Source organism: Chlorocebus sabaeus, chromosome 3, assembly GCF_047675955.1.
Source record: "Chlorocebus sabaeus isolate Y175 chromosome 3, mChlSab1.0.hap1, whole genome shotgun sequence".
Lineage (NCBI taxonomy): Eukaryota > Metazoa > Chordata > Mammalia > Primates > Cercopithecidae > Chlorocebus > Chlorocebus sabaeus.
The window spans coordinates 59,066,201-59,078,628 of record NC_132906.1 but is presented as its reverse complement, the minus strand read 5'-3'; the positions used below and the strand labels follow the sequence as shown (position 1 = coordinate 59,078,628).

General features: G+C 39.7%; 1 pseudogene; it reads right to left on the bottom strand.

Moving 5' to 3' along the window:
* Positions 1-2,095: 2,095 nt before the first annotated feature.
* LOC119627543 (transcription factor BTF3-like) lies at positions 2,096-2,873 on the bottom strand (annotated as a pseudogene).
* Positions 2,874-12,428: the final 9,555 nt, after the last annotated feature.

Below are 12,428 nucleotides of genomic sequence, written 5' to 3'. Positions count from 1 at the left end.
CATTACACACTGTACTCTATCAAAAGGATTGTCTCTATGAAGAGAATCTGAGAGAGAGAACATTATGAAAGTCTGAAAGGCTTACCCGCCGTTAAAGATGCTATTATTGGGATAAAAAGAATCATGGAAGTCATTAAGCCTGAAGTAATAAATTCCTGTTGGAAAAAACTGCTCAGATGTTGCACATGACTTCATAGGATTTATGACAGAGACAGTCAAGGAAATAATAAAAGAGATTGTGGGTATGGCAAAAAAGGTAGGAATAAAGGGTTTCAAGATATAGATCTTGGAGAACTCCAAGAGCTAGCAGACATCACATGAATGGAATTAACAGGAGATGACTTGATGGAGATGAGTGCTTCTGAATTAGCGCCAGACAATAAAGAATAGAGGACAAAAGAAGCAGTGCTAGGAAACAAATTGACATTAGACAACCTGGCAGAAGCCTTCTAATTATTCAAGACTGCTTTTGACTTATTTTATGGCATGAATTCTTCTATAACATGAGCAATGAAACTAAAGCAAACATTGAAAGTGTCGTAGAACCCCAAATTCAGGCTCGTGTGCCCATTGTGCAGCTGGAGCCAAACAATGAGACATTGGTGCTTGGAGATAGAGTAGGTTTTTCAATTTGGCTAAAGTGGAAGCCACGGAGAACAAGCTCTCTCAAATCCATCTTAAGAAAAAGTTGAAGCAGGGAGTTTTTATGCAGCTGGAGAGTAAGGGAGGGGGCCTTTCAGGGAATCCAGGGGAGAAGTCTGTGTTTCTTCAGTCTCAGATAACAACTTGAGCAGCCAGACTTCTGGGTGTCAGCAGCTGGGTGAAACATTCTTAAAGGCATTTATTTATTCTGCCAAAGTTTTTTTGTGACCCTTAAGTTATTTCCTTCTGCTTTACAAAGAAATAGTAGATCAGCAGTTTATAATTATATTGTGAGTAAAAAGGGATATTGGGCAAAGAGGGAGTGGTTAACATGTACCCGAAAGACAAGACAGGACTTGACCAGAATTTTCATTGTTTCAGTCACTAAAAATACAGGGGCACTGAAATCTAAAGGGGCCTGGTTGTAGAAGGATTAGTACCATATATATAGAAATATTTAGATAAATTAAAAAGCAAAGCCAAAAAATAATCAGACAGAATTAACAATGTATTTCCATGAAGTTACATGGTGATATGGTGTGACCATGTTGCCATCCAAATCTCACCTTGAATTGTAATAATCCCTATGTGTCATGGGAGGGACCCTGTAGGAGGTAATTGAATCATGGGAGCAGTTTCCTCCATACTGATCTTGTAGTAGTGAATAAGTCTCACGAGGTCTGATGGTTTTATAAATGGGCGTTCCCCTACATAAGCTCTCTTGCCTGTTGCCATGTGAGACATGCCCTTGCTCCTCTTTTGCCCTCCACCATAATTGTGAGGCCTCCCCAGCCATGTGGAACTGTGAGTCAGTTAAACCTCCTTTTCTTTATAAATTACTTTGTTTCAGTTATGTCTTTATTAGCAGCGTGAGAATGGACTAATACATATGTAATATCCCTGCCTCTCCTGCCTCCCCTTCTATCTCCTCCACCCCTTCTGCCTCTGTCACCCCTGACACAGCAAGACCAACCCCTCCTCTTCCTCCTCCTTTTCAGCCTACTCAATGTGAAGATGACAAGGATGAAGACCTTTGTGATGATCCACTTCTACTTAATGAATACTATATGTGTGTATGTCTATGTGTATGTATATGTGTGTGTGTACATGTATATGTGTATGTATATATGTGTGTGAATATATGCATATATGTGTATGCATGTATATATGTGTGTACACACACATACATATTTTATGAGGCAAAGAACTTTATTCACCTTTGTTTCAAACTTTATTCCCAGGCTTCTTCAGCTTAATTCACTGCAAAGAGTGAATTGTATATAAGCAAAAACTGAAAAGAGCTGCAGTGTCCAAGGGGCTTGGGCTTAAAAATATTAGAGATCTAGATTTTATTAGATCTGTAAACCAAACATTTGTAAAAAGCAGTCATAATGTAAAACAGCAGCTTCCAGTAACAACTTCAAGTTTTATCTTCTTCAGAAGTTGACTCAGTTCAGTTTGCCTCATTCTTGGAAGCCTCGTCAAAATTCTCCACAAGATCTAGAACTTCATCATCATCATCCTCTCCAGGAGCAAGTGGTGCTTTTCCTCCCACAGACTGTTTGGGCTGAGTGTTAGCCAGTCTCTTTGAACTAGTCAGACCATCTGCAGCACTGGTTTATGATAGATGCTGAGTAGCATTTCTGTCAACTGCTTTGTCTCAGCATGGCCTGTCATGGTGAAAGTGTTTGCTGCCAGGGATGCCTGAACTTTAGGGTTGTTAAAGTGAATCACTGCTCCTTGGTGTGTAAACATATTCACCTCTTCAATACCAGAGATATTGTTTACCCCTAACTTCTTTAAGGAGAACTAAAATTTTTTATACTCTGCTGTCACTAGATTTATGATCAGGACTGCCCTTATCTATAAAACCGTTAACCTCTGAGCCTTGAAGGGACAAGATAAATACTAGCTGCTAGTCTTTCGGTTGTACAACAAGGCCTGGACAATGAGAACCCTTTTTCTGGGTTGGTTCCATTGCTGTTTTGTCCCTGAAGTCAAGAAATACCTTACCAGACTGACTTTTAAAGTTCTTTTGATATGGACAATGTCCCTGGACACTCAAAACCTCATGACTTCAACACCAAAGGTGTCAAAGGGGCCTACTTGCCCTCACACACAGTGTCTCAGATGCTATGAACCACCTTTTTTCTGTGAGCAGTTCCTTTCTGACCAATGTGCACTTCTGCTTGCCGTTTGGTGAGTTTTTGGTTCATGATTGTTTCTTTCATCTTATCTGAGTGGAAAAGAGGCTGCGCGGGGGACTAGGGTTGGCACTTGAGGAGTCTCGGGTGAGACCAGCTAAGATTAGAAGCACACAGGGAGGCAGGATGGCAGCTAAAGGAATACATTTCCTTTTCTCTAGCTTACTTTTTTTTTTTTTTTAAATTTATTTATTATTATTAAACTTCAAGTTGTAGGGTACATGTGCACAACGTGCAGGTTTGCTACATATGTATACTTGTGCCATGTTGGTGTGCTGCACCCATCAACTCGTCATTTACATCAGGTATAACTCCCAATGCAATCCCTCCCCCCTCCTCCCTCCCCATGATAGGCCCCGGTGTGTGATGTTCCCCTTCCCGAGTCCAAGTGATCTCTAGCTTACTTTATTGTAATATAATACACACAACATATGTGCTAATTAACATTATGTGTTATTGGTAAGGCTTCCAGTTAACAGTTAAGGCTATGAGTAAAGTTTTCGTGGAGTTGAAAGTTATAGTCAGATTTTTACTGCATGGGAAGTCAGCACCCATAACCCCCATGTTGTTCAAGGGTTGACTGTACTTAATTTGCCTTTTATTAGGATGAAGAATGTTTCCTGAGACCCACTGTCTTGGTTTGGCCAGGACTGAGGTATTTCATTGCTAAATCCAGGCGAGTTTCAGGACAGCTGGCCACTCTACTGGGATTTCAGGAAAGGGACACATTGAGACTAAGCCTTTAAAATCAGATAGCTTGAGCTATCTCTAGTTTTAGTTAATAAGTGGCTTTTATGATTAAAGGGAACTAAAAGCATCAAAATGCCCTAAGGTCTATTTTTTTTTCTAGATTATAAGGACCTATTTATTTATTTTATTTTGCTTTAAGTTCCAGGATACATGTGCAGAACGTGCAGGTTTGTCACATAGGTACACGTGTGCTGTGGTGGTTTGCTGTACCTCTCAGCCTGTCACCTAGGTTTTAAGCCCTGCATGCATTAACTATTTGTCATGATGCTCTCCCTCCCATCGCACCCCCCACCCCACGACAGGTCCTGGTGTGTGATGTTCCCCTCTCTGTGTCCGTGTGTTCTCTTTGTTCAGCTCCCACTTATGAGTGAGAACATGCGGTGTTTGCTTTTCTGTTCCTGTGCTAGTTTGCTGAGGGTGATGACTTCCAGCTTCATCCATGTCCCTGCAAAGGACATGATCTCATTCCTTTTTATTCTTAATGGATTAATGAATGCTAAATTTCCAATACTAGAACTGGCTTTTTTTTTTTTTTTTTTTCCCAGCTATGTTTCTGGCCAAATGAGAATCACAGAGTGAAGCCATGGGATCGAACCCTTTGATTTGCCCTACCTAAGGGAATACAGAGAAGGAATCAGCTTCTCTGATTCTGTAGACATGTCTTGAAGCCTTTATGCACTTTGGATTTTTAAACTGACAAGTGAAGGAGGATACTTCGCTTGTAGTACATAAACAACCTAACTGTAATTTTGTGTTGTGAGCTTATCTTTGGAGTGCTGAGGTATCATGGTCTGGTGGGCCTTTCTTAGGCTAATTTCTGTCCTGGTAGATGAGGCTCGTGCAGTATAAAGTTGAACCATAAATCTGTGTAAGGGCAGACCCATGATTATTCATTTTTAAGTGGGGATGTTTTTCCCTCCCACCTGTCCCCGACTGCTGAGAGTCCACTGGAGATAGGCAAGCATTCTTGTTGACTCCTTATGCTGGCTGGTGGGTAGTTTTTCTAGTGTCCCTAGGATAGCCAGATAAAAATACAGGGTGTCCAGTTAAATTTAAATTTCAGATAAGCAACAAAAAAATTTGTAGGATAAGTATGTTCCAGATACTGCATTGGACATACTTATATTAAAAGTGTATTTGTAATTCCAATTTCACTAGCTAGCCTATATTTTGATTTGCTAAATCTGGATAGTCTGGATATACCTTTTACTTAGGCTGAGGTCCTTTGTGGATTGTACCTTTATTTGGGGCCTTAGTGTAACTCCCCAAGTTAAGTGGGGTCTGCTTTTATGAAGCCATTAAAACCTCAGCCTCAGGTTTGTAATGTCAGCATCAAACTGGAAAGCCTTTCACGAGCATGACTGTTGCACTTTTGGTTCTTTAGTCTCCTGCTGTAGTTTCCATTTCATTGTCTTTGGCCCCTGCAATTCTCTTATTTTCTTCCAAGCTCAGGCATGCATTTAAAAGAACATTTTATTTTGCTCAGGGTTTTCAGGTGTTTCGAAGTGTGAAAACTTCAAACTTCAAATCAGGCTCTTGAACATATTGCCAATTCTGCATTATTCTGGAAGAATTAGATGGATGGATTCTTCTGCAGTGAAACAACATAGAACATAGATATTAAGATCCAGGTTGAGAAAAGTCCAATGACAGATTATCAGTTGATCTGTTCTTCCCTATAGTAGGAGATGGAAACCCAGACATGAGCTCTGTAACTGTTCACTGAGGCCTCTGTGACTACACTGGAGTGGGAAAAGTTAATACCCCGCCCTCTAGACTTCCTAAGCTCTACAGGGGGGCGGGGAGAGATATTATGCATGATCATGTGTATTTGACCTAACACTTTCGGGAACTAAACCTCTTCTTGCTCTGAATCAAGAAGCAGTTTATCAACTGGCTCTTTACATGAGGGACAATTTAATAGACAGTAACTAACTTGGGCCTTGCAAAAGTCACAGGAACATTGCATAACGAAGTTGACAGTACAATAGGATACTTTGAAATGAACTTTTTTCTAAAACAAGTTTCAAAGACCAAAGGTGAAATACATACATGGGAAGAAATAATTAAAGAGCACTGTATTAATTTAGGAAAATGTAATTTGTAAGTCCAGGTGACTTAATTGCTCAGGTTATGTTATACGTTATAGATGCATTATTGTCACCAAATATTCCAAACCCTCCCTGCAGTACCTGTCCCTGGGAGGACTACTCATTTCCTTCCTGGCCATGTGACTGGAGTTTGGCCAACGCAGTGCTAATAGATGATTTGTGGTTTGTCCTATCTCTTTTCTCTTTGCCAGGACAACATTCCAGTGGTTATGAAAGGTAGAGTCACAGCCGACCTCTATAGTGGATATGTAGAGTGAGCAAGAAAAAAAGAAGCCTTGTTTTTTAAGCCATGGGGAAGTTTTCAGGTTGTTAGTTACTGTGGCCCACTAACCCTCAACCATGGTGCTAGGCACTGAAGGTAGAACAGTGAGCAAATTTGATGTACTCTTATCCCTCATAGAACTTACATTCTAATAGAGGTGACAGAAATTAGTCAAATAGATGAGTTCGTGTAACCATGAAACTGAGGTAGATGTTTTGAAGAAAACCAATTCTTGGGGAAGTTAAAATGCTTTTCTTTAAATGATATTCCACTTATTTTCAGAAAAGCCTGAGGCTGTTTACAAAATCGAACACAATGCACAATTTAAACCAGAGACAAATTAATATAGCAGAGAAATCAATGTCATAAGATCCTTGAGATAAATCAATTACTGCAGGAGAGCACAATAATTATTTCTGAGTTTCCTAAAGATAAGGCAAACAAAGAAAACTTTGGGTTATATAATTTTTATTGTTTGACAGCGGGACAGAGGCAAACACTTTCAGGAACTAAACCTTTTCTTGCTCTGAATCAAGAAGCAATTTATCAACTGGCTCTTTACATAAGGGACAATTTAACAGGCAGTAACTAACTCGGCCCTTGCAAAAATCACGGGAACATTGTTTAAAGGGATGTTCTTCATATAAACGATATATAAAAGTTAGAGAGAATAAAAATCCTAATTAAGGGAAGTTATTTCTGCTGGGGGCTTAGATGATATAAGCCAGATTCTTGCTTTCTGCTAGGTAACCCATGACTGGGGGCAATACCTGGAAGAGGGGCAACGGATACTCTAGTATAATGACCCTTAAGACTCCCTTAAATATTGGAAGTCTCACAGGAGCCTTTGGTAAAGGCTGGAATTAAACCGATTTGTCGTTGGATTTTTTCCAACTTGGATCTTAATATCTATGTTCTATGCTGTTTCACTGCAGAAGACTCCATCCACCAAATTATTCCAGAAGAATGCAGAATTGTCAAAATGAACGTTCAAGAGCCTGATGTCCATCTGTTGTCATATATCAGCTGAATAGGATATACCCATATCCTGTGGGTAGGATCAATATTTGCCTCAAAAAGAAGCACTGAATTTCCTCAAGTACTTCAAAAGACTAGTGAAGACAGCAGACTTTAGCACCAGAAAACATGGAAGGGATAATTTAGGTCTGAGAATTTTAGGGGCTTTTGTTGACAATGAACTGCTTCAGCCAAACGAGAACCTGGCGGGCTGTACCTGGCTCATCGAGTGGAGGGAGAGTGAACACTTGGTCTAAATCAGCACTGGTTAGCAGGAGAAAAGGGTCACCACTGTCAGAGTCATTACGCTTCCTTCTTGAAAAGCTGCTTTGACTGTATGAACCTGGGTAATGCCATAGACATGAGCATAGTGCCATGTGATTTTAGCAGAATGTTGGTCATTGTTTGTCATGATTTCTGTTGCAGATACATGTCTCTACCCTTAAACTTGAATATTTAAGAAGTGTATCTTTTGTAGAATTTCTGCAACTGAACACATTTTCTCATTGAATCTCCATTCTGCTGAATGGCAAATGCTAAATCTCAGTTGGTCCCAGGAGCTCCCTGTTCTTCACCTTTCTGTACATTGTGGGGAGTGGGAGGACACTTATGTCATCTCAAGGCATCGGGTAGGGGACATCAGGTGTCAGGCCTTAGGTTGGCATCATCTATCTAAGCTGGCTTTGAGAGAGACACCTTTGCACCTTCTGGCCCCTGGTCTCTGATGTTTGTGCTGTGTCAGCCTCATCAATTGAGAGGCCTCATGGGTTTTGCTCTTTTTCTGTTATTTACCCATCCTTCCTGGGCTCATGGGGAACACCATGAGCTCTTCCTTTGACTCACTGGATTCTGGAGGCCCTGATGATGTTTTAGGCTTGTCTGCCCAGGCGCCCACACATTGATGATTTTTCTACTGTTTCCACTCTCAATGTGGGATACCTCTGTGGATGTTTCTGGAATGTTTTCAGTGTTAACAGATGTCCCCAGACCCATTTGGAGTTTCTGTTATTCACCCTTTCCCACCAGTGATGGGGACAGGAGTGGGACTCCATTTCAGAGATACCTTAATATCTCAGCTCTTCTCTTCCTCTGACTCCCCCTTACTGGCAGAATCCTTGTCTATTTTTGGGATGGAACTGGACTTGTCTTTGACTTGGTAGGCATCTATATCCAGTGGTTAAGGCATATACTTTAGGCCTTGAATCCTGCAGCCTACATTTTCAAAGGCTTTAATACTAAAATTCTGGGATCTTGAGTCTTTAGTTTTTTTCTATTCTGCTATGGCAACCCGTCTGAAGGGCAGCAGACGTAGAAAACCATAGCTGCTCCTGAGTTAGAAGGAGGCTCATGGGTTATAGGAAGTTTGAGGAGAATTCACAGTTACTTTATGAAAACAGTGGACTGTTTCAATATTTTCATTTTCATGATCGAGGCAGAGAAATGTGTTGTAATAGTGCAGTGAGGTGGGCAGCGGCTCTTCATGGAACATGGAACAACCGTCTTCATGGAATAGTGGTCCCTTGGATCCTTTTAAGAATCTCATGAAAACTATAGATCTTTTCTTTAGAATATGCCCATTCAGACAAATTAGACATATAATATAATATCATGTCAGTGAATTTCAGTAAAAATCCTGGTGATAGAATGTTGTGTACTACATAGGGAGGCTTCTTAAAGTTTTATGCAAACTGCTGTTTTGTGCTTAGCTTTAAAGACCACCTAGCCAAATTTTATAGGGAAATACACAGAAGATCAAAGAGATGAGGTGATTTTTCCTGGGCCAGATAACCAGTGATGCTGCTATCTTCTTCCAGAGCTTTGGATGACACTGTAGGAGACATTTCACTCAGATTTATAGATGATACTAAACTAAAACAGATAGCTGAGATGGTCAATCTCAGATCAAATTATACTATCTTAAGTGGTCTTGATAGGCTGAAGAGCTACACTAAAACCAAGACATACATTTGAAAAGTTTAACAAGTTGCTTTCAGAGATATCCTGTAAGGCATAAGGGTGCAAACACTCTTGAATGCTCATTGTTCACAAACCAGAAGTGTGACAGGGCTTCTTAACTTGTTGCTGTAACTCGCTTTACATGAATGCCACACTTTCCAAACCTCCAACAGTCCTGATTATCTATTTCTGGGCAAGCTAGTCTGTCAGTGTCCCCGCCTAGTGCAGACCAGTACAGAGTTCAGAGGGTTGATGCTCTAAACTATATACTCATAAGATTGAGCCTTAAGATTGTATTTGCTCCATCCACTTGCATCAGAATTGACTCATTCTAATAGCACCATGATCTTGGACTTCCCAGCATCCAGAACTGTGAGCAATAAATTTCTGTTATATAAGTCACCCAGTCTATCTTTTTAATGACAGCACCAGCTAATACAGTGTTGATTTTTGTCCTGTTAATTTTCTAAAAACCTAGAATGTACAAGCCTACCTCAGAGATATTGCTGGGTCAGTTCCACGTCACTGGAGTAAAGCAAATATCACAATGAAGTGAGTCACACATTTTTTGGCTTTCCAGTGCATATAAAAGCTATGTTGGGTCAAATGTAGTGGCTCCTTCCTGTAATCTCAGCACTTTAGGAGGCCAAGGTGGGCAGATAGCTTGAGGTCAGGAGTCTGAGATCAACCTTGGCAATATAGCAAAATCCGGTCTCTATAGAAAATAGAAAAATTAGCCAGATGTGGTAGTGTTCACCTGTAGTCCCAGCTCTCAGGAGGCTGAAGTGGGAGAATCACTAGAGCCCAGGAGGTGAAGGTTGCAGTGAGCTGAGATCGCACCACTAGACTCCAGCCTGGGTGACAGAGTGAGACACTATCTCAAAAAAATAAAAAAGTTATGTTTACAGTATACTGTAGTCTATTAAGTGTACAATAGCATTATGTCTAAAAATGTATACATACCTTAATTCAAAAATACTTTATTCCTAAAGAATGCTAACATCATCTGGGCCTTCAGTGATTTTTCTGGTGGAGGGACTTGCTGCAATGTCGATGGCTGCTAACTGATCAAGGTGGTGGCTGTTGAAGGTTGATGTGACTGTGGCAATTTCTTAAAATAAGACAAAATTAAAGTTTGTTATATCAACTGACTTTCTTTCACAAAAGAGTTGTCTGTAGCATGTGATGCTGTTTGATAGCATTTTACCCACGGTAGAACTTCTTTCAAAATTGGAGTTAATCTTCTCAAAGCCTACCATTGCTTTATCAACTAAATTTATGGAATATTCTAAATCACTTGTTGTCATTTCAACAATGCTTATGGCATCTTCACCAGGAGTAGGTTCTATCTTAAGAAACTACTTTCTTTACTCATCTCTGAGAAGCAACTCCTTATCTGCTAAAGTTTTATCATGGGACTGCAGCAATTCAGTCACATCTTCAGGCTCCACTTACAATTCTAGTTTTCTGGCTATTTCTTTTTTTTTTTTTAATTATTTTTTCCATAAGTAATTGGGGTACAGGTGGTATTTGGTTACATGAGTAATTTCTTTAGTGGTGATTTGTGAGAATTTGATGCACCCATCACCCAAGCAGTATACACTGCACTATATTTGTAGTCTTCTAGCCCTCACCCTCCTCCCACTCTTTTCCCCAAGTCCCCAAAGTCCATTGTGTCCCATATCTTAGCTCCCACATATCAGTGGGAACATACCATGTGTGGTTTGCCATTCCTGAGTTACTTCACTTAGAATAATAGTGTCTAGTCTCATCCAGGTCACTGCTAATGCTATTAATTCATTCTTTTTTATAGCTGCCTAGTATTCCACCATATATGTATATACCACAGTTTCTTTATCCACTTGATTGATGGGCATTTGGGTTAATTCCACAATTTTGCAATTGTGAATTGTGCAGTTGTAAACATGTGTGTGCAAGTATCTTTTTTGAATAATGACTTCCTTTCCTCTGGGTAGATAACCAATAGTGGGATTGCTGGATCTAATGGTAGGTCTACTTTTAGTTCTTTAAGGAATCTCCATGCTGTTTTCCATAATGGCTATTCTAGTTTACATTCCCACCAGCAGTGTGGAAGTGTTCCCTGTTTACTGCATACATGCCAGCATCTACTGTTTTTTGATTTTTTGATTATGGCCATTCTTGTAGGAGTGAGGTGGTACTTCATTGTGGTTTTGACTTGCATTTCCCTGATCATTAGTGATGTTGAACATTTTTTCATGTTTGTTGGCCATTTGTGTATCTTCTTTTGAGAATTGTCTATACATGTCCTTAGCCTACTTTTTTGATGGGATTATTTGTTTGTTTTTCTTACTGATTTGTTTGAGTTTATTGTAGATTCTGGATATTAGTCCTTTGTCAGATGTTTAGATTGTGAAGATTTTCTCCCACTCTGTGGGTTGTCTGTTTACTCTGCCAACTGTTCCTTTTGCTGTGCTGAGTTCTTATCCATTCTGCAGTTCTGCATCTTTTAAGTGGAGCATTTAGGCCATTTACATTCAATGTTAGTATTGAAATATGGGGTACTGTTGCATTCATCATGCTCTTTGTTGTCTGTGTACTTTGAATTTTGTTTTTATTTCTGCTTTTTAACTTGTATTTTTATTTTATAGGTCCTGTGTGATTTATGCTTTAATGAGGTTCTGTTTTGATGTGTTTTCAGGATTTGTTTCAAGATTTAGAGCTCCTTTTAACAATTCTTATAGAGGTGGCTTGGTAATGGCGAATTCTCTCAGCATTTGTTTGTCTGAAAGACTGTCTCTTTCCTTCATGTATGACGCTTAGTTTTGCTGGATTTACAAAATTCTTGGCTGATAATTGTTTTGTTTGAGGAGGCTGAAGATAGGGCCCAAATCCCTTCTAGCTGGTAGGGTTTCTGCTGAGAAATCTACTATTAATCTGATAGGTTTTCCTTTATAGGTTAGCTGGTGCTTCTGTCTCACCACTCTTAAGATTCTTTCGTCTTAACTTTGATAACCTGATGACAATGTGTCTGGGAGAAGATCTTTTTACGATGCATTTCCTGGGTGTTCTTTGTGCTTCTTGTTTTTGGATGTCTAGGCCTCCAGCAAGGCTGGGAGATTTTCCTTGATTATTCCCCCAAATATGTTTTCCAAGCTTTTAGAATTCTCTTCTTCCTCAGGTACACCAATTATTCTTAGGTTTGGTCATTTAATATAATCCCAGACTTCTTGGAGGTTTTGTTCATTCTTTTTTCTTTGTTTTTGTTGGAATGGGTTAATTTGAAGACCTTGTCTTCAGGCTCTGAATTTCTTTCTTTTACTCGTTCAGTTCTATTATTGAGACTTTCCAGAGCATTTTGCATTTCTAAAAGTGTGTCCAAAGTTTCCTGAATTTTTTTATTGTATTTTCTTTAAGCAGTGTATTTCCTTGAACGTTTCTCCCTTCACTTCTTGTAGCATATTTTGGATTTCCTTGCATTTGGCTTCACCTTTCTCTGGTACCTCC